Source organism: Drosophila mojavensis, unplaced genomic scaffold, assembly GCF_018153725.1.
Source record: "Drosophila mojavensis isolate 15081-1352.22 unplaced genomic scaffold, ASM1815372v1 contig_74, whole genome shotgun sequence".
Taxonomy (NCBI): domain Eukaryota; kingdom Metazoa; phylum Arthropoda; class Insecta; order Diptera; family Drosophilidae; genus Drosophila; species Drosophila mojavensis.
In genome coordinates, this window is record NW_025318899.1 from 9,380,800 (window position 1) to 9,401,553 (window position 20,754).

A 20,754-nucleotide genomic window follows, 5' to 3' on the forward strand; every position below is an offset into this window, starting at 1 on the left:
CGCGGACGCAGACGAGGTTGTAGAAGAAGTGGCTAATGCGCCGACACCCCGCTGCGACGGTGTGCGTGAGGGCAGAGTCGTCTTTAATTGAGTTATACGACTGACCCTTCGGCTATACCTGATCCTGCTCTGCCGGAGGGTTGCCAGCGGCTTAATGTACCATGTTTTGACATAAATAAATGCCTGAATACATTTAAGTGATCGTATTTTGTTTGACTTTCTATGCCCAGCAAGCAAAACTGTTTGGCATGATTTATGTTGCTCGATTTGCCAACTGCCACAATGTATATATCTGTTTGGCTGCGTATAGAGATCTATTTTGTCTGGCAGATGAGGATGTGACCGATATTACCCACATCCAGGCCGTAAACAGATAACAATAGTTTATTAATTCCCTCCGACAATTAACGCTTCAGCCATTTGGGGTGGCATTGTCACTCTCCTGTTCTAGCTCTAGTTTGTATGAGAATATCTTTTTGGTTAGCATTCTATGTCTCTATCTAAGTGCTTTGAGATAGATACAGTCATGCATTCCAAATATTTTTTCTATATTATACATTTAACACAAATTTTTGTAGGTTCTATCAGGGATTTTAATTGGTATCTGCATTAAATTTTCTTTTTTTTTTAGAATTATTTTGCTTCTTTTTTTTTTTTTAAATAATTTCAGATCTTATTTAAGCATTTCAATCGATTCTATATACCAAATATTTAAAAATATATATATATTATACAACTAATTTATTTTTTATTTTATCTGCGATCCATTAGACAAGGGAATGACCGGTTTCTATAGCAAATTTGCTTTGTTTTTTTGTAGTTTTTAATTTACCTAATTTATATATTTACATAAATCGTTTTATAAACAACTCTACCTTCAGCACTTTTCTACAATTGTTCCAAATGGATTTCGATCTTAATGGAAGCCAATTGGACATATACAAAAGTATGCTACGTTTTGTTGATTGGAAAAATGATTGCATACTTTTAGGCAGTTCAAATATTAACATTCAGTGATCCTCTTGAATACGCAATAATAAATATATATATATTTAATTTAAGCTTGAAATCGATTTTTAATAATATTACTTAAGCTGATAAATATGGCAGCTCAAATATTATAATAATCTTTGATGTTCAATCAAGAGCTTGATATGTGATTTGTAAATTATAATTAGCAGCTTTATATAGTATTTAAAAATGTATAGACCCAATAGAAACTAATTCTTAGCTCAGCTGAAATATTAATAAAGCATCGAAATATAATTGAGTTCTATATGTGCTATTGAGCACTTAATTACTTAAAAATCTGCTGTTAAATGCAAATTTGAATCTTTGTAGCAATTGTAGTTTGCTTTAAGAAAGAAGGAAATAACTTGTATTGAATTGATGTTTTCACAATCAAGTACTCATGACAATCGAATAAAACTTTACACCTATATCAATTTCATTATACTATACATATATAATTAAATATATATACACATTATTTAAAAGTTCCTTTTTTTTTTAATTTTCCATACATTGTTTATGCGTGCCATGCAACATGTTTTATCAATCATGAGTATCCAATAATCATTAAGTGAATTAGGCAACATTTGTGCAACATAATTGCCAATACCTATTTTCTAGATTTTATTTATTTGTATTATACTATTTTGGGACACATACTTAGGTCGGGGGTAAAATTTATACAAAGTAATTTAATCTACATAATTTAGCTTCTTGTAATCAAAAATTTGCCTCTTCAATTTTATTTTTGCTTGATTTTGTATTAAATAAACTGAAAATACACCGACTTATTTATTTCATGATGTGATCTTATGCTAGGCTTAAGTAGAAGTGCTTAAAAGCCAATTGGCTGTTCTTTAGCTTCTACTAAAAATATTTGCATAGAATAAGCACTCTTTATATCAACAATTTCTTTTATGAGTATACAATATTTAAGAAGCCTTTATTACATTTTTATGCAGCAGATTTGAGTATATAATTAAAACTATTATTGCGTTAGCTCCATTTTCAGATATGAACATATACGGTTAGAGCCAGATTTCGATAGTTTTCATCCATGTCGCAGCCAGAACCCAAATCTGAAAATCATAAAAAATGTTAGCAAATTATGCAACAAGAATATAATAATCAGCGTATAATAGCAAACCAGTTAAGCAGCCTCCGAATCCGCATCAAAGATAGTTAAAGCCACTAAAAAAACAATAAAAAAAATCATTCAATTATTGTTAGAGCATAAACATTCAACGATCTGCAGTTAACACAGCTCAACTTACATTAAATTTGTATATTTAATATTGGCATGAATAAAAGAAATAAGGGAAAACAGAGCCAAGTGTGCAACAGGCTGTAGAGGCAGACTGTTTGTCTGCTGGCTGGCTTTTACGAAGCCGAGGTTCTGGGCCCAAATGGAATGCCAATGAATGAATCAAATGGATGCGATATACAAATTTACGTTTGTCTTGAGGTCAGCATTGAAACCCACATCGTCATTTGGGTCTCAACAGATCTGAGAGACATCAATAAGATTAGCCAGCAGATAAGAAGTTTCCGGTCAAACCGAAATAAATGAACGAGAATAGCTTCGCTACACTGGTGGCACGAAATATTAGACAGACTGTGTTGGGAAAGCCAATCAGCTGTGAAGCTTGAGCTGGCATAAATTATAATTAAAATTCGAGTTATTAAAATTAATTTGATAAATATATATAAAATTTATTTTTTTCCTGTATAGAGTATACATTTCATTCAGACAAATTGTCCTGTCCGACAATTTGTAAATATATTTTGACAGTACTTAAGAGAGTAAATGAACACGCTGTTGTATGTTTGTTCGCTTGTCACTGATATTTATACTGCTGTCAACTATATGTGGGACGCGGCTGTGGCTGGCGCGGCAACAAAGCCAAAAGCAGAGGCAGAGGCAGAGGTAGGGGCAGAAGTAGAGGCACACACTAAAAAGAGCTCGTAAATGAAGCTCCCCCGAATACATATGCGATGGCAGTTGGACGGGACGGAGTGGAGAACCAAATAAACACGTCGACTGCCATCCGTTCCCCACACTTCAAAAAACCGGCTAATTAATGACGTTTCCCCGTTTTCATGCCCCGATCCCGATCGACTGTCCTCTACAGCCTCTGCAGCCTCTACAGCCTCAACAGAGCGGTGCCATTTTTGTTTTGTTTTTGTTTTTTGGTTGCTTTGGTGACGGTGTCGTAAGTGAAGTGCCAATAAACACGTGATTTACTTCGGCTCTGGCCATGCTCAAAGAGCTCAGCGGTACGAGAACGCCGCACTTAGCCAACAGACGGTCTGCCTGACTGTGTGTGTGTGTGTGTTGGTCTCTCTCTCTTTGCATGTGTGTGTGTGACAGTCAAAATCATGAGGCTTATCGCTTCCATCGGCCCATCAAGATTCCGCTCATTAATTTTGAAATTAGGCGGGTTTTCAAGAAGAGCAAAGAAATGATGTCCAGCTAAAGTCCGAATAAAACAGCCCGGCCCCGACTCCGATGCATTTCAGTGGGACCAACCATGAGTGCATAAATTAATTAAGTCGGTCGGAATGTGGACGTGGACGTGTATGTGCCGAGCCGAGCCAAGCCGATCCGTGCCGTGCCGTGCCGTGCCGACCTTTTGTCTGGCACTGTGGCACTATAAGTAAAGAGCCCAGCCGGGGCTGTCCGCCCATCTACCTCTCTCCCTCTCCCACTCTCTCACTTAGTGTCTCTCGCTGTCTTTGTCTGTGGGCTGGGCGCTATATTCAAATTGAGCTTGTGTTGTTGTTGGCCCGTAGGATGTTGTAAATTAAAAGCCGCGGCTGGTCCTTTGTGCCCTGGCTGCAGCCTGCTGCTGCCTTTTGGCTGCTGGCTGCTGGCTGCAGTCTGCAGGCTGAGTCATTTGCATTTTGCCTACTGCTGTTGGCCTGATTATGAAAGATGCTGCGTGGGTGATAAATGACCATGCCAGACTGTATGTGGTGAAGAAGGGTGTGTATGCTCCACAATCACAACCACACCCGCACCCACAACCACACCCACTGCCGCCTTCCTAGCGATTGTTGCATTTGCCAAACACTGGCGAAATGTTAAAATTTTCAACCCCAGCGCAAATGGCAGCGTCGTTAACCCCTTGCTGAGACGTCGCTATGAGATTAGCTGATGGCCTTCGAAATTTATTTGTCTTCCAAGTCCCTCCCCCTGCACACAACTTATCTGTGGCCCTCACACTGACAAGGGTTGTGCATCCCGAATGCCAATCTAATAGATTCCGATTGAGATTTAATTATTTCACTTAATTTTCTAGCTGACTTCATGCGGCTGACTTTGCGCTTAACTTTCATGTCCCACGTCCTTTAACAAGTTAATGAAGCGAATAAATTTCTTGGCAATTATTTTGCGGATTGTTTTAATTGACCTCAAGATGCCCAGGCAGGCAACCAAAGAATGCGCACAGCGGACAAATGAATGGCCAAAGGCAACGCCGATAACTAATTTGCAGTAGATTAAATCATTAAGCGAGGGATTCGCACTGGCCAAAAGGCTGCCAATCTGTAAGAGCCACCAATTATACTAAACACTTTGGCTACTTGAGGTTTTCCCAATCATTATTACAGACCATCTCTAGCTATCGCTGTCCATGTGTCTCTCTAGACATGCATCGGTGCTCGAGCTTTGCCAGTGTCCCTTCAGTGTGTCGAGCTGCTGGCTTGATGGGCGGACGAACGGGACGTCGGATAGACGCATTGTTTATGATGAGTGATTGTTATGAGTTGTCAAAAAGGCATGTGACTCTCTGTCCCTCTATCTCTCTCTCTCTCTCTCTCTGTGTGTGTAGCTGGAAGTGTGTGTATCTAGTGTCTGTTGAGCAGGAAATCCAGCAGGATTTGTTAAAATATGCCGCCAACATATGCAAATATGTTTGCCCACACAAACCAAAGAGGCTGCGTCTGGACGTGGTACGTGGTACGTGGCAGACGAGCGCCACGTGACGCCAACGCTTCCACCCTCACGTAAGTGGAAACCTATCAAAGTGAGCCGCTGTCGCCCCCTTTTTCGTTGGCAAACAACCCTCCGGTGGTGGCCGGTGCTACACCGAGTTTGCTTTAATGTTTTGACAGTAAAATAAACATATCCAAGTACGACTCTAGCCAAATGTGTGCGCCCGGTCATAGTTGGTTGGGCAAAGGTTCAAGTGTGAGCGACAGCACATAGATGTCAAATATAATTCATCATCCATAGAGTATCATCAAAGACCTGCCTGCTGCCAAGGCCAAGGCCAATCGAGTCTCGAGCATATTGGCAGACAATGAGTGAACTACAGCATCATTATCGAGTTCGAGTACGACTATTGTCTCTGTCTTTTATCTCTGACCACATGCTACCCCTTGGCATATCGAGTCTGTGATTTATCACTGAGAATACGTGGCTGACTTGATTGGCTAACACCTGGCAGAGGTGTCAGTGCTTAGAATTTTATTTAATGGCCCAACAGGCTCACAACTTTTCCTAACTCTGTCAATTATGCTGGCGACAATTCGAGTTCGTTGTGGCTGGGCAAACACTTTACTTCAAATGGAGCGCATGAAATCCTTTTAAATAATTAATGTCAATTAGAGACAAAGTTAATTTTTTGGCCATCAGTCCGTCTGTTGGCATTCTCATGACCCGCAGGTAACACGGAGATACCTGAGATAGAGACAGAGACAGAGGCTGAGACTGTGACTGTAGCTGTAGCTGGGGCTGTCATAAATATTTTATAACATCAATTACAAAGCACTTAACTTTCATGAATTTAATACGAAAAGATGCCGGGCACTTCAGCTCGGCCGGCGCACAGATGCTCTCATTTATCTCATATGCCGAAGCAATCAGCACTCAACAGGAACAGGAATAGGAACAGGAAGAGCAATCATCGTTTTTTTTTGCTTTTGCTCACTCTGTTCCTCTCGGTCTGCTCCCGCCCGGGACAAGTGTAAGCCGCCAGAAACACGCACATACATATGTGTGAGCGCAGAGGAATCCCTGTGTGTGTAAGCCTCGGGCATAAGTCCATCAGGATCAGCCCGGGGCAATCTAAAGTGACTCGATAGAAAAGTAGTTGAAACAACCCCAAAGCAAAGTCCGGCAGCGTCTTGCTCCTTGTTCGATACGGCCAATATTGAAAGTGTGCTGATTTACTTCCCCCAGTCCAGCAGGCACTCAGATTGAGTTCGAGTGTCGGCAACAGCTAAACAAAATCCCAAATAAAATAAAATTAAAATCTCATCAGGGGCACAAGTGGACCCGGACTCGACGCCGGAGCCGGAGCCGGAGCTTTGCACACGTTGATGTTGATAAAAACAATATCAATAGCAGCAATACACACAAATACACAGGCACACACACACACACACACTCACATACATACAGAGACTCTGATATATATAGACTTGGCCTTGCGCCATGAACAGCTGAGGGCCAGGAGCACTTAGTCGCATCATCGAGGTTGGACGTTGGGCGCGTGCCGGCGTCGCCGCATCGTGAAACAATCCCCCATTGATATTCATGGCCGATTTTCGCGCGGCACAACCCAAACGGGAGCACAAGCCATGTTCCACACATAAATAAATAAAATTTATGGCGCATAGATTCGATATGTCAACAACTTTTCGATTGTACGCGCTGCACTACTGGGATTTCGGATTTCGGTTTTCGGATTTCTTATTTCGTATTTCGAATTCCGGATTTCAGATTGCGGATTTCAAATGTCAGATAAACATAAGTACGGCATAAGCCAGCTTTGTTCTTTAAGCAAGCATATCAATCAATTAAACATAGTTTGAGCCGTATCCGACTGAGAAATACTCTAACCCAAATGGGAATTTTATAAAATTTGATTAAAATATGAAATGTAGCTTGCAAATTGTTAGGAGGAAAATTTAAGCACCCCCTTTACATATATATTTCACGCTTAGAATTCCTCAAGCCGTTAAAAGTATATAGCCTTTTTTAAAAAAAATTTTCAAAATCCCTACAAATATTTTCAGATTTTTCTTGCTCACATTTTTCATTTAAAGCCAAACAGACTTTGACCTATCTTCCCACTTTTCATGCTTTAATTTCAGTTGACTTTCAGTCTATAACATATTCAAGTCTTATCACTCACCCGAATAATTTTAGATAAGTGAAAAGCTCAATTAACAAATTTTTAATATTATGCAAAATTCCTGTTTGCCTTTTGGAACTGCCTCGCAGCCCAAATAAACATAATTAGCTACTCGTCATATGTGTTGGAGTATGTGTGTGTGTGTGTCTAAATTTTAGAGTGGGTATTTCGGTAGAGCGAACCTCTAAGGTTTCATGTGTTCATTTAAATGCCGCATTGTGTTTCTAAAGTGTCCCCAGAGATCTTTTGAGGCGTTAAAGCGTGGCACCCCTTGTTTTGGACCAACAAAATGCATTGGTTTCCGGTTCGGCAACGCCCCGGCCAAATGGGGCGTAGTGGGCGGGCTACTCCGGTGAACGGCGAACGGCGAACGGCGAGTGGGAGTTAATTCGGTAAAGTCACTAACCTCATCAAAGAAGCAAAGGCGCTCTGGCCGTCTACCCCCGCAGGGGGGTGTCGTCTAGCTAGCCTGGCTGACTGGCTGGCTGGCTGGCTGGCTGGCTGGCATTAGATTTACGCCAAACGACGTGAGGCGCATATGTTTATGAGTCTCGTCGAGATTGAGTACTCATGGCACAGAGACAGCGGGGGCATGCCTCATGGTTAACCGAAAACGAAAGCAGTACGCGTTGCGCATAAAAGCCTCATGCCGCTGGCCATCGCCGCACGCTGCCTGCTAATGGATTTCAGAGTTACCGATGCCACAGCTACTGCTGCTGCTGCTGCTGCTGCTCCTGCTGCTGCTATTCCTACTACTGCCACTGGGGCAGGCTCTCCTCAGCCAGTTGAAGGGTTGCGAACGTTTTCGGTTTGCCCGCCCGGCAGCATGCTTTCAATTTACTTCCACTTCCTACGGCAAACGCCCTTCGCTGTTGTTGCTGCTGTGACTTACGCACCGTGAATGAATGCAAGAGCCGGCATAGACCGAGACCCAGACCCAGACCCAAGCCCAGACCCATGCCCAAGCCCAGGAGCAGTGCTTGCGGGCCGCCCCGGGTCTGGTCGGCATTGTTGCCGGGGTTTTTTCGGGCGCACGCGACTTTCACACTAACGTAATAAAGAGCTCAACGACACTCAAATTGAATACGTCTCATGGTGCGAATGGCGTAATGATTTTCTCTATGTGAAACTCGATGCAGATAATGGTGCGATACCCCTGCTGCCCGCCTGCCCCGCCTGCCCCGGCTGCCCGGACATCCACACCACTCACACCCACGCCCATTTGCCGCATCCGCAGCCACCCCTCGAGGTTGCTTGTGCTCTCGCTGTTTTTGTTTTTGTTTGCGTGGTGATAGAAATTAACCCCTCAATTGAGGTTGAATTTAATTTGGCGCAAAATGGCAAAAGAGGGTGGACCAGGACCCGGTTTGGACCGGGTCCTGCCACTGCCACTGCTGCTGCTCCTGCTCCTGCTGCTGTTCATTTGGCTGCACAGTTTGTGCAGTTGAAAATGATATCGCTAACAGGGCCATTGTCAAATTGTCTCTTATTAATTATGATGATGCGTGTGCCGCACTCTAACTCACGCTATCGTCCTCTCTCACCCCTCTCTCTCCGTCTCTTTCCCCCTCTCTGATGGGTAAAAGGGGAAATGCAAATTTGCCTGAGTTTGGCGTCTTTAACGTAATTTATTGCACGCTGCCTGCTCTGCTGGCTTAGAGTGAAAAGTTAATACCGTACGAGCTAGGCAGAAATTTAAATCCTCTACTTAACCCAACCACACACACACACACACACACACACACACACATACACACACACACAGAGAGGCAGACTTGAAGTTCAATTGATTTGCAGAGAGAAGCAACTATGCCAGGTACTCATACGAAAATTCGCTTCATTTACATCAGACAATAGCTGCGCAGCGAACAATGGCTGAGTCAACTGAAGCAGGAGGTGGGCGGTGGGGAGCAAGCGAAGGAGGCGGGAGCAAGGAGTCTAGGCACGTTGACATCTAGACTTCAGCTTTAAATCAAGCAGCTGACCTGCAACACAGTTAAATCATTGCGCATTAACCAAAAGCCTTTGTCTATTGTGAATAGTGCAGACTTATTCACAATTTAACTTAATCGAGTGTAGTTAGCCAAAGAGCTGAATAGCAGTTATAGTTGCCAATAGTAATTCATAGAGCAACGCTTTAAGCCACTTAAAACTGTATTCTTATACAAATTACTCTAATTGCTAATGCATAAGATCTAATAAGTAGCTAATTTAGTCGCAGTGCCTATATCATTTAGTTCAAGTCTAGAAAATTGCTGTAGCTCGGAGTTTATGTTGCGACGAGGAGATAAAGCGTGAATATGCATGTAAATACAAGTGCTTAAGCTGAAATGAATATACGTACGTTAATTAACTGTTAGAGAGAGGCTGCTGTTAGTTAGAGTCTGCGACTAGTTAAAACGAGGCTGGCTGGCCATGCAGAAGGCGCTGCAAGCATAAGAGAGCAAATTATTGGGTTTGATTAAGTGCGGGAGAATGAGGGGAGAAGAGCAATAATATTTCTGTATATACTCTAATATTGTTAATAGGCTTTACATTAAGCTTATGTTAAATTGATGGATTAAATAGGTCAATGAATACATATAATATATATATATATACATATATGGATATATTATTTTTAATCAAATACAAATCTAATTTAATTATTTATATATTTACTTTATAATGTATATCTAAATGCAATTCTATATAAAGACTTGTCAAATGAAAAGAAATGCATGCAGAGAGCTTAGGTTTTACGGAGAATAAACCTCGAGCTTTTCAGCCACACTTCATCAATGAGTTCCGTTCTTCTAATTGGTTCAGCGTTTCCAATTAGATTTCTGTCAACTGATGAAATTGTAAAGTTTCACAGGGTGAGTTAATTGTTCAAATTAATGAAGATTACTATGAACATATTCAATAAAGTGTTAGGCATGCAAAAATCGATCAAGAGAAAAGAATACATAAACCGGAATATGCATATTCTTTGCATTACTATATATTAGATGAAATGCTGCATGAAAAGTTGAAATAAAAAATAAACAAATATGCAGGCGGTCATTAAAACTATTTAAATATAATATATACATACATATAGAAAACTTCACTACAAAGAAAAGCTCTGGTATACGAGACCTTCTCACTTGATAAGCATATCTCACCTTCACCTGAAGCTAATCCAATTAAGATTCTTTTGCTGCTCACTAACTGCTCTGCCGTAGTTAGAGAAAATGTAAATAATGAAACGCCACGACAAGATCAATGGGTCAGCTCGTACAACTGCGCTCGCAGTCACACCCGACGGTGGAGTGGAGATTGGGGAGGGCGGAGTGCGGAGTGCGGCGAGAGCCACCTCAGGCGGGGGGCATTGCAGCTGAAAGTGCCACAATTTGCGAAATCGCAGCATGGCAACTAGCGCCAGCTTCGGCTTAAATCCCCCCTCTGCAGCGACTTCTGCGACGGCGAGTGGGCTCCACTTGGCCTGCGATATTTCATTTCTTTATTAAGTCAATGTCATATTTTGTGCGACAGTGGGCGCCGGTATCCTGGCTGGCTAGCTCTGTCTCCCTCGCTCCTGCTCGCTGCTGCTGCCGCTGCTGCTGCTCTCTGGGCGTGCTTGGTCAGTGGTTTTCGCTGTGGTTGGCTGTGGTGCACAGCTGGAGCTTGTTACTTTGATGTATTCGAGATGCTTTGTGGCGCGCGCGTTTATTTGTGGACGCGTCTGCTGCAGCAGCGGGACACCATTTGATGTGTGATCCGATCCGCACATTTCGGACATACCAACAGCCAGTTCATAAATAAATCTAAGCCAAGCGCTGTTTACACATCTAAGACGCTGTCATATCGAGCTACAAGACAAACAAATAATTGAGTTTCGATTACCTATTAGCTTACAAACAAACACACATGCACACACACACGGACACACACACACACACACTCACTCACTTGTAGCTAAACAAAAACCGAAAACCGAAACATTTGTCAAACGCTTGTCAAAGGCTGAAAAGCTTGTGGCATTTCGATGTGACAATGCATGAGTTCGAGCTACGATTGGGTCGACTAGGGCGCGGGGCTAGCTCTGGTGCGGTGCGGTGCGTTGGGGTGGGGTGGGGGCAGCCACGTAACCGCCCATTAGCCACATGCGCGCCTGCGTGACACATTGGCATCAATCAAAGTTTCACCCGTTTACTCTCAGTGCGTGTGTGTGTGAGTGTGTGTGTGTATGTGTGTTGTTAGGCATATGTGAGCTGGGCTTGGGCCCCTTTTGTTATTGTTGTTGGTGCGCGCCGCCTGCGTTGGAAAGCGCGTAAAAAGACATTTTGACAAATTCAAGTAGCGCCATCTACGCTCGGCTTTAATAGCTTTTATACTGCCTGTCACGATATTTCATCAGTCAAACGACCACACGATCCGAACGCCACGACCACCAGACCACGGGACCACGACCAGCGTCAACAGCAGCGGGCACAAATATACAGGCACACACACAGGCGCTCACACACACGCACACGCACACACACAGGCACAGACACATATGGCCGTCAAGGCCGGAAAATGTTGGGCGACACAGTAGCGCGAATTTTATTTGATGTTATTTCCATTTGAAAATGAGTTATTGGCGCTGGTAACAACCCCTAAAATCAGCACCCCTCAACCCGAACCCCTTACCCAATCTATATGTATATATATCCTCAGACAAACACGCAGAGCAGAGAGCAGGAACTCAGGGCGCGTGGGCGAGTGGGCGTGGGCGCGGCTGTGCGCATAAATTTTGGGTGCCAAGTGCTGCTCCCCTTTTGTTCGCAGCAAGCACCCCCAGCCCCCCCACACACACATACAGACATGCGTTCGTTCATTCGAATTGCGATTTCCTTTCATTCGCTTCTCCGATTTGATTTATTTTATTTGTTTTGTATGACACCCGCAAGTGCTGCTGCCCCAGCGGTATATTAATTTTGATTTTGTAGGCGTGGCTGGCAGCCAGAAGCGTTTAACTGCTTCCACAAACACAAACACACACACACAGGCATATAGAAATGTTAACTTGAGACATAATATTTATATTCCCACATCACGGACAACGGGGTGTGGTTAATCAAATAGACCTAATAACATATAACAGTGGGAAAATTACTGCGCTTTTCCTTTACGCTTTCCTTTTCCTTTGTATCTCTGTGTGTGTGTTTGTGTGTGTGTGTTGGCCAACACAAGTGGCCATTATCTTAGTTGACTCAGGGATTTGATTTAATGAGTGCCATTAGCTGCATATAATATATGTCTATATGTTTATCTTAACAAGTGTTTTAATTCTTATTGGAATGCTACTTAAGCAGCTATATTTGAGTATTATCTAATCTGACCAGCTTAGCTGACATTCCAATTGATTCACTTGAGTCGCTTCTCCTATTGGACTGCCAATTGGGATTTACAATACATTTTGCGTTATTATTTCATGCTAATCAAAGTCTCATTCACATATCTCCCCATTTAGTTATGTACAGGCTCTTATATGCATATGGCTATAAATGTACGCAGACTCTGATTGGGAGTGGGCGTTCCATCCAAGCTCCCAATTGGATGACTGATTGATGACGTGAATAAATGCTAAAGGTGTGATGAAGCAAATGCGTGCGAGTGTGTGCCACATTAGATATTCATGCGAATCTATATTGAGCATCCACATTGCATGTGGCGGCGCAGGGTGGTTGGCTTGGCTCGGGTGGTTTGGGTGGGCTTGCCTCGGGGCCGCCCACTCGCTGTTGCCGTCTGATAAATCACATATTTTCGCTGATCAAATCAATCTAATTGACATCACTCAAAATGATGGCAGAAAACTTTTCACATTCGTTTTCGCAAAATAAAAAACAAAAATAAATGAGTTCAAAATGGGACTACGCTGTAGAGAACGCCCCGCCACCCATGCTCCACGCCCAACAGCCCCAGGCGCTTTTTTGGCTTAATGGTGGCTATGTTTCGAGCCCGAGCGGTGCGTTCCACCAGCCAAGGCAACCAGCAGCCAGCAGTCAGCAGTTGCCATTACGCCGGAATGCCAGAGGATGGAGAGAGGAGGATGGCAGTACGCAACGTGATTTATTTTCATTTGGAAATCCACAGCCACCCGAATTCGACGCTCCGTCATCCTGACATTCGAATTGAAATGCAAATTCTGACGAATGTGCGCACGTTGTGCGCCTAGGGTCGGTTCTGCGAGGCGGCGAGGCGACGAGGCTGCAAGACTGAGAGGATATCGACGCTGCGTCGCCTCGACTCGACAATCAACGACTTTCGATGGTAAATGAGCCAGTCTACCCAGGAGCGTTACAATCGGAAATACACATGTGCTCATACGCCCAAAATCGCATATCCCGCACATTTACATATGTGCTTATATACAAGCTGTATAAATAGGTGTGCGTCTGTGTGTGTGGGTGTGTGTGTGTGGTGGGTGTATGTGTACATAGGCAAATGTTTACAGTTGATGCTTTAATATTTAACCTCTGATATAGCCCTTTAACTATCACATAATCTACTATATTTACATGAATTTCAGATGCGCTTGTCAATCAATGTGAAAGTGCATCAGGCAGCATCATTTATGAAATTGACGATTTCATTGATGACTCTATGAATACCCTAAGAGGAAAAGGATTTTAAATGCAATTAAGTATTTGTATTTTAGCTTAAATTGTACGATTTTTAATTCAATTAAATATTCGAGGTATTTCTTTTTACCAACTCCAACTATATATATATATATATAGGTATATCTTTAATTATTTGACTGTCTGTTTGGGTACTAAAGTGCTCATCCTTTCTTAAGTTGCATACAAAGGTATATGTAATACATATTATGTATGAAATTGATTTACTCTTGCATACAACTACAAATATAATCAAATTTAAAATGAGCAAATGAAATCTTCACTTAGGATTACTCTTTATACAAGAATGTCTATTAGATAGGTATATGAAATGCTATAAAGAATCATTTATAGCCATATTAAGGCAGCAAAGGGCAACAGCGTCACTTCATGCATTCTTTCGCTGATGTCTATAGTCTAACTAGAATCTTTTCAATTAATTCCCTTATGGGCTAGCTTACTTTTAATTTAGATTTAAAGATACTCACCGAACATTTTAAATGGAGTGGAAATTGTTAGTCGGCTGCAGCCTTCAGAATGTTAGACAATAGATTTACAGGGTGCTTCATCGTAGGTCCAATGGGAGTGGGCATAGTGATACATGCTGCCATGCATAAGTATGTGCATGTGTGTGTGTGTGTGTGTTGGTGTATATACATAGCTGCTGCTGCACATACATAGTAATCACATTTAGTCAAGTGTGTCCATTCGAAGGCTTGCGGCTGGGCATTCTCTTAAAAGCAAGCAGGACATCGTACTTACTCACACACAAACACACACACACACACATATGCACAACAGCATAAACATATTTATGTGTACATGTGGGGTCAACTCGTATGTAAATGCTGCTTATAGACAGCATTAACAAGTTCACTTCATGCGCACGTCTGTCTGTCTCGCTGTCCCGCTGTCCGGCTGTCTCGCTGTCCCGTTGTCTCTCTGTGGCGCTGTCTGTCGCTGTGTGTGCAAATTCCTTTATTGTACATAAAATGGAGAACGCTCTCACCACCCACACTCACACACATACCCACACACTCGCTCTCTCTCTCTGTCTCTTCCTCTGTCGCCGTCTCTGTCTGTCACGACACTCAGCTGCCATGTTACCGTTTTCGTCCGCAACGCTTCCAGCTATACACGGCTATAACTGTATCCCTTTCGAAGTCGACGACATTGCTGATGCCCTGTAGGAAATGAGCGTTGACTCCTGGAGTCAGCCTAAAAGTAGACTACAGTGCATGCAAGTGCTTAATTGAATTGAAATGGGCAATATTTAACGCTACGGCGTGTACTTTCAGCTTAGTGTAAATTTCAATTTTCATTTATAAATATTTAATAATAGAATATTAGATTTAAAGATTCGCCACTGTGACGCTCTGTCAACAGGGTTGTTTTTCATGTGAGCTTTTTTGTTGGTTGTTAGTCGGTCTGCATGCACACACACACACACACACATGCCCAGACTCACACTCACACACACGCACACACGTACACGTTGGTGAGTTACTGTCGTTGGGTCTCGACGGTCCAGTCCAGGCGGCAGTGCAGGCAGGCAAAATAAGTTGTTCAAGTGGCAGCTTAATTCGCATAAAATGAAAACACGCTGTCTACATTGTTCCTACAACTTTTCCCCGAGTTTTTATGGCACTTAAAATGGCTGCTAGACAAAGGGTTACAGCCAAGCGGTTGCTGTAAAATCTATTGCAATTGCGCCTTGGCCTGCTGCTGAGCAGAAAACTCGAGTCTTGTTCTGCGGCTTTTACAAAATAATTACAAACTATTCATTAAGCATATACCACACTAAATAGTCCCTATGTATTTGAATACTCTATGGAAGATGATAGTATGTACTCTACTCGACAAGTATGCATATCCTAAGTTCATCTACTATATAACTAAAGACTAAATATGAACATTTCTATATATCCTTGTTCTCTTTAGCACTCGCTTTGTTAGTGCATAAATTGACGCTAATTTATGTGCAAGAATTAAACTTGAAATAATTGTTTATATTCCCTCAAACAAATGGGAGCAGACGAAATGAAGACATTATAAAGGAATTTAATATAAACAATGTTGCTGCATACTTGCGGTATTTTATAATAATCCAAATGCCAACTGAACGGACGTGCCAAGTGGCTGACCAACTTAATGGCACGGTCAACACGAAAGCCTGAACAGGCCTAGGTGCATATATATACATGTATATATATATAAAACAGTCAGAAGCAGCAGCAGCAGCAGTGGCTGAAGAAGAAAATGTAATTCTAGTAGCTCAACTGAGGCAGGTGGCATTGTTGATGTACAGCAACATATATATCTAGATGTCATCGAGTGTTATTAAGGGCAACGGTGAGAAAGTGTCGAATGAAGCGGCCCAGTTGAGTTATAGCCATAAATGGAAATTGGTTATATGAGATATTGCCAATAAATATATATATATAAATGAAAAGGACGATACAAATTTGTATGACAATTGTTATTTGGACTCTTAGAGTGTAGAGCATATCATGTTTTCCGATTTACCCTACCTCAAAAAAAACATAGCTAAATATATCATATTTCCTATATCTGTATAAAAGACCATTCAGCATAAATCTATCTATCTAATATAAAAAAAATGTTATAAATATTTTTTAATGAATTTTTTTATTAAATCTTAAATAAATGATTAATTAAGATTTACTAATATCTCAATAAGCTCGATATTCGAAGACTCTCCATGAACAGACAGATAGACAGTTGAATAAACTTATCAAAGCTAAAGCCAATATACCCTTTTAACTTCATGAACCAATATAAATATCCTTGATTCTGCACGCTATCTCAATTAGCATAACAATCTTAATCAATAACATTCGAATGCAGTTGAGTTTTTGTATGTAAATTAGCCAAGTGCAGTTAACAAATGAAGGAAATTATGAATATCCATGTTAGCAAACTGTAACAAGAGCGCTGAAACAGTAGGAAATACGATGTTGTATTTCGCCCACCATTAACAATAGCTCAGATTGAAGAGATATGTGTATGAATATATATATTAATATATATTTCTTCACAATTATTTGCAGAGTTAACAAGTTCGTAGACGTAGAAATGTGCGTGTAGTCTAGTTAGCTGCAAAAATTAATTGAAGAATTTCACAGCACATAACGCTACCCTGCGAGCAAGAAAAAAAATACGAAAAATATACAGCACACACAATGTCAGCTAATCACGGAACGGAGTTGCATGTTTTGCCACTAACATATTCAGATATGCACATGAATATTCAATGAGTGCGTTTTTGCGAGAGAGCGAAAAACTAAAAATCATTTTCAAATGCACTGCGATGGATTGAATGAGTGCAGAAAGTAAAATGCGAATACATATCATATTTATACACATATTATATTTATGTTAAGATGTATAATAAGACCGCTGACGAGGCATAGCCTAAATAGATGTAAGATATACAATCTGTTAATATAAACAAATGTTAATAAATCATACATCAAAATTTATTGCAAGACTCGAGACTTTGATGGACTGCGAAAGCCCATTAAAAAATAGATACGCAATTTATAATAAAGCTAAGTAAGTTTAGAAACGGAAGAAGAGGAATGGCCTTGATATTAAGAGACGGGAGGGAGGCAGATTTTAACCGTTAAAAGTCCATCATATACTAGGTTACTTTAATTCTTCCAAATAGCCTTTTTTTAAATTAAAAAAATATACATAATTCATCCGGCAATTTCTCAAGAAATCAACAAATAGTAGCCACAGCAAAGTCAGCTTTTCAAATTTCACTGTCAAAGCTCATTTGTTTGTTAACTGCTAGAGCACACCTCGCAGAGCACAAAACTCTGGCCATAAAACTATTTAAATGCACTTGAAACCACATTTTGCTCTTCATATTTTATTATAACCACTCAGATGTTAAAACAATTATTCCTTAAACACCCTTTAGTCTGAAGTATGTATATGCATACATACATATATAAATTCGCTCTATAACTAGGGCCAGCGTTACGTTTCGCTGATTTCCCCACAGCCGTCCGTGTAAGCCATCAGAATTTAGCGGTTAAATTATGCATAAATGAATAATTAAATTTTATAATGGTGCAAATTGCGAATTGAATTGTTTTCGCTATTCCACACTTGCTGAACTTTGAATAACCTCAAACATTTCTGGCGATAGTTCAGAGTCTAGCGAGAATATAGCTATATATGTTGTGTATAAAGAATACAAATTAAAAACAAAATTCTTTTCAAATGACAAAATGTCTCTTCATGAAAATAACGCTTAAATGTGAGTGTGTATATTTAATAGCTATAATTTGTATACTATTTAAAAATAATTCAGATAGGAACTACTCTGCATGAGGTCCCCAACTAGATCAACAATTCTTAAATAGAATAAATTATTTATTGGAATCTAAGCTAACAACAAACAACGATTGCATACCCTGTATTCTACTTGAACTTTCAAAACTCCTGGATATCAAATACCCTATATTTCATCTACTCCTTTCAAACTTCAACCCATTATTTTTTTTTTTTTTTTTTTTTGCTTTTAAGTTTAATGCAAATATACGTGAAGCTAGAGAATTGACGTTCGGCATGCGCTTCACACATATTTAGCCATAAGTTTTATTACCATCTTGAATATAGATATTCCTCTATATGTATATATAATAGCATGCAAATAGGGTAATGCTGGACATGTGTGCGCTTTAGCGGCAACTGGTTCTCTGAGAGGGGAGCGGCGAGCGGCGAGCGGGTACAGCTACAAAGTATATCAAGATGCAACAATATTTCCGCTGAGTGGAGTCGCGCTAGTACGAGACTCGGCTAAGTTGGCCTAATTAAAAATTCCTATGGGGCAATTGCAAAATTGGTTTCTTATCTTTCCTTTATTATCGGCGCCACGAAACGCCTAAACATGATGCGCTGATGGATAGCTGCCTCGGCGAGGGGCGGGTGTTGCAACATTTGACCGCATGCTCAACGGGGCCGGCTAGAGTGTGTGTGTGAGAGAGAGAGAGAGAGAGAGGGTGGGGGGAGAGGGAGGTAGAGGTAAAGGCAAAAAGAAAAACCTGCTGCATTTATGAATAATATTATTTACAGCATGATAATTTTCTGTTTCGGCTTTGCGCTCCTTGCAATCGCTTCTTACCATGCTGTTAATGCCTGCCAAAGCGACGAAGCCGTTTTGTGAAGTATTTTCTGTTTATGGCCCGAGTCACGCGATATTAAGTACTCACTCGCACTAGCTGCGTGCGCTCTTTCATCGAGTTCAAAGCATTGCACTCACGCCCGTACCCAAAACTCACTCAAAGCCAGCTAAAAAGCTTTTGTCAACTGCCATCTGAATTTTATACGGATTAAAGCACTTATATGGATTTAAATGGGCATAATTCAGAATAAAGTCTCTAATTGAACTAGTAAGCAAATACTAGCAAGATAATTTACTCTGAGCGAAATACATTTTACTTAGTAATTATATTTGTTGCTTTGATATTGTAGAATCAAATTGGGCATATTCTCAGATGTAATCAGAGTTCTCATTTCGATTGAGACTGCAATTAAAATATTTTTTATACAAGCTATACATACTATATATTCAGACAATTGCCTTAGAATGGGTTCAATTAGTCTTAGTAAAATTCTATTTTCAAATAAACATTTCAGTCATTCGTCACATTTGAGCACATGCCTTTAGTGCAAAGTAGTATACCCTACAACATATACCCTATAAATTTCAATAAATATCTATCAAAATATGCTAATAATTAGTCTAAGCAATGCCCAAGTTTGGGAAATACATATACATATATAATTTATAATAATATAAATACCAACAACACTTTAAATTTCTTTAATAATAAGTAACTAATTAATACTAATAAATTTTGAATTTAATTAAAAGTGGCTTATCAACTAAAATAGTTTTAAAAAAAAATAACCATAAAAGTCATTAAAAAAAAAAAAAATTGCAACAAAATTCTTCTTCAACTGCAGGGCATCACTTAGTCGACTACTCACATTTCAAGCTTTACAGCTTTAAAATTGATTTTTGAACTAAAGCCAAAAAAGCAAAGCTTTTCACACTCTTTAGACGAAATACAGGCACACAATTTCTGTGCATATCCAAATAGCCTAGATCTTATTATTATTATAATAATTATTATAATTGTGTTGTTTGCCATGTCACACGGAGCAGTTGAAAGTTTGTGGCGCGCTTTCGCCCGCCCCCCCGTCAAGGACAAACTTTTTGAAAGTCAAACGCTGTTCCTTCACATGGCTCAGCGGCGCTTTTTGATTTACTTACCCGCGGATCACTTGAGGCAGTCGTCGTCGTTGTCGTCGTTGGAGTTGACCCACCGTCAGATGGCACCGCCCAGCCCAGACCAGCCAGAGTCGGTGGCACCGTTAGCCGCACAGCTCCGTCGCGCCGAGTTGCGTTGTGTCGTGTCACGATTGATTCGTGCCTGGCACATCGCACACGATTCGCATCGATTTGCGCGCGCCCACTCTCGCCCATGATGTGCGCAATGCCGTGTTCGAGCGCATACTAGTTGCGTTCCAAGTTGTGCTTGACGCCGGCGGCCGCTCCGAGTCGGGCCGAGGGGTTGTGCATTCGGCGCATGCGCATTGCCGGCGCCGGGCCACTCGCTGTCGAAACTGGTTTGCTCTCCGAGTGCGAGCGGGACAGATGCATGCGATAAAATGATGGCAGCACTGCTCTTTCCAGCTGCCGTTGCCGTTGCTGCTGCTGCTGCTGCAAGTGTGTGACGTGTGTGGGGCCCCCAATTGGAATTGCAGGCGTGGAGGGGAAATTGCTCCGCCCATTGAAAAGCTGCCAATTTTCGTATCAGCCGGCGTATTTTTAAGTTTTCAACTTTGCCATGTAGTTGTAGGGTTTTAATTAGTACATTCATATAACGCGAACGAAAGGAATGAACCCACACACCATCCGAAAGTAGGTA

General features: G+C 41.2%; 1 non-coding gene across 6 annotated transcripts; it reads right to left on the bottom strand.

Moving 5' to 3' along the window:
- Positions 1–1,578: 1,578 nt before the first annotated feature.
- On the bottom strand, positions 1,579–20,350 carry LOC6581937. 6 transcript variants are annotated; one of them, XR_006357598.1, is made up of 7 exons: positions 20,097–20,350; positions 14,814–15,012; positions 14,272–14,743; positions 10,301–10,987; positions 9,499–9,581; positions 2,159–2,202; positions 1,579–2,090 (listed from the first exon to the last, which is right to left on the bottom strand). It is a non-coding gene; the product is annotated as an uncharacterized LOC6581937 (transcript). The 6 variants fall into 6 exon arrangements; XR_006357599.1 differs by having other exon boundaries at positions 14,272–14,759; XR_006357596.1 differs by having other exon boundaries at positions 14,272–15,012.
- Between the last annotated feature and the right edge of the window lie 404 nt (positions 20,351–20,754).